We start from the raw sequence: 2,731 nt of genomic DNA, 5'->3' as shown, positions 1-2,731 counted from the left end.
GACCCGTGTAAATCCTGAAGACCCGTGTAACCTTCTGTGTCAATGCAAAACATACCCATTTAGCTCCAGTAAGTTACATGGCCCTGGGCTTTGTAGTGATACACTGGCCGTGTATCGATCGACAATCAGTTTCCTAATTTTGCTCCAGTTGCAGTGTTTAACAGAGAGAAAGACTCTTTCTGTGTCAATGCAAAACATACCCATTCAGCTCCAGTAAGTTACATGGCCCTGGGCTTTGTAGTGATACACGGGCCGTGTATCGATCGACAATCAGTTTCCTAATTTTGCTCCAGTTGCAGTGTTTAACAGAGAGAAAGACTCTTAACACCTCAGGGACTCTAAAAACCTAACCCTAGGCCATTTATTATAAATAGAGGAGGCAGCAGCCGACACAAACCATTCACCAGCCTCTCGACCTCAGAATCAAACCTTCGTTCTACATTCACATTTTAGATTTCTTCAATTTTCTTCTTTAATTTTTTGTAAGCCATGAACATGAGTGGCTAAGTTTTTAATTCAGTTCAAGGGATTCAAGTTCTTTTGCTTGACTTGTGAGACTACGTTCTTCATTTAATTTATGTCTTTTGAATATCTATTATTTTCTGATTTCATTATCTTTTATCTATTGAATGATTTGCTAAAAAGGCCTATTAGTTAATTGCTTAATGTGATCAATTGCCAGTTCATCCTCATAATCCGTAATTGTTGTGTAAGATTGAATATGAGTAGCAATTAGGTTTTATTGATTATGATCCCAGTTTTCGATAATAACCTAAGGAAACAATAGGGTGAATTAAATGATTTATGCTTCATAAATTGTTGTTCAACTTAACTACTTCCTATTCTTAAAGCAGTTATTAATTTGATGAGGATTGCTTAATACCAATTCAGTTAATAATTAGAGTCAACAAGAGTGCTGGGCTTGAATTGATAAGTATAGGAAAGTTAGGGATTTTACCTCGCTATTTGGTAAATCTACGTTAAGTATTCAATAAGAGATAATTTTATTTCTTTTGTCATGATCAAATCAATGCATTAGAATGCGAATTACCTTGGACTGAAGTTTGTTTAATTTGAGAATTTCATATTTAATTTTAGTTCTTAATTTTTGATTTTTGATTTCTTCTTTGGATTGCGAATTCCACCCCTCCCCCCCCCCCCCCACCGCAACCTTTGTTTCTTTTTCCATTACACAAGTGCATGAAATTTAATAATTTAGTCTCTAGGGTTCAACTTGGATTTAACACTTACTGCAGAAAACATTTCATAATTGGTAATTTCAGTTAATTTAATTTCTTGTGGATTTGACAGCCACTAAGAATTTTGGCGCCGTTGCCGGAGACTGAAATTTATTGGATTTTGTGTTTTTGGTGTTAAGATATTCTGTTATAACCTTTGTTTATGAGTTGTTGCTATTTTCAGGTTTTAAAAAAAAAAATTTTTGGTGTTACTATTCATCAAGAATTTTGGTTGAATTTGGAGGGTGGCACATACTTATTTTGAAGGAAATGACATTCTGATCAAGACTAATCAATCCATAGGATTCATTGGCCCCACCCTCTTGAGGCCAAATTCCATTGTTTTCTAGGGTTTTAAGGCATTTTTCTGTTTTTGCTTTGATTTCTTTTTGTATATGACAAGAACTTCTCAATCTGGTGAGTTGATATTTGATCCAGAAGTAGAAAAAATATCTAAACAGTTGAGAAAATTGGCTAAGCAGGCTAAGCAGATTCCGAGTACATTTGAAGGAGTCCAATCTCCAAGGGAGTTAAGTTTAGATTCGAATTTGGATTCAAATTCCAAAAATGAAACCATGGCTGCTAGAACCTTGAGTTAGCTGCTCCTGATCTAAACCAACAACCTTTGTGTATTCAATACCCTGCTTTAAATGTTGCTTTTGAGTTGAAATATGGACTAATCCATTTGTTGCCTAAGTTTCATGGTCTTGCAGGTGAGGATCCACATAAGCATTTAAAAGAATTTCATGTTGTGTGTTCCAGCATGAAACCTCAAGGAGTTTCAGAGGATCAAATCAAGCTTTGGGCCTTTCCTTTCTCACTAAAGGGCACAGCTAAGGATTGGTTATATTACCTTCCTTCTGGATCTGTCAACTCATGGAATGGGATGAAACATATATTTTTAGAGAAGTATTTTCCTGCTTCCCCTGCTGCCAACATAAGAAAAGAAATTTATGGCATCCGGCAGTACAATGGAGAGAGCTTGTATGAGTATTGGGAGAGATTTAAGAAGCTATGTGCAAGTTGTCCCCATCATCAAATAAGTGAGTAGCTTTTGATTCAGTATTTCTATGAGGGACTTCTACCAATAGACCGCAATATGATAGATACTACTAGTGGAGGAGCTTTGGTTGATAGGATACCAGAAGAAGCAAAGAGGCTGATTGCTAACATGGTAGCAAATTCTCAACAGTTTGGAAATGAGAATGGATCACACACCTATGAAGGTTAATGAGGTAAGTACATCTAACCTTGAGAAATAAATTTCTGATTTAACTTCTTTGGTGAGGCAGTTGGCTATAGGGAATATGCAAACTGTTAAGGTATGTGAAATTTATTCGAGTTCGGGTCATGCTACTGACATGTGTCCTGCGTTACAAGAGGATGAATCAATGCAACATGCTAATGCAGTAGGACATTATGGATAGCCACAACACAAGTATGATCCCTATTCGAATACCTATAATCTAGGATGGCGAGATCATCCCAATCTG

The 2,731-nt window shown here is 36.4% G+C and overlaps 1 non-coding gene across 1 annotated transcript; it reads right to left on the bottom strand.

Moving 5' to 3' along the window:
- Positions 1-2,172: 2,172 nt before the first annotated feature.
- On the bottom strand, positions 2,173-2,279 carry LOC131170780 (small nucleolar RNA R71). The gene has a single exon (XR_009141546.1). It is a non-coding gene; the product is annotated as a small nucleolar RNA R71 (small nucleolar RNA).
- Positions 2,280-2,731: the final 452 nt, after the last annotated feature.

Source organism: Hevea brasiliensis, chromosome 11 (genome assembly GCF_030052815.1).
Source record: "Hevea brasiliensis isolate MT/VB/25A 57/8 chromosome 11, ASM3005281v1, whole genome shotgun sequence".
Lineage (NCBI taxonomy): Eukaryota > Viridiplantae > Streptophyta > Magnoliopsida > Malpighiales > Euphorbiaceae > Hevea > Hevea brasiliensis.
This window is presented reverse-complemented; position numbering and strand designations above follow the sequence as displayed.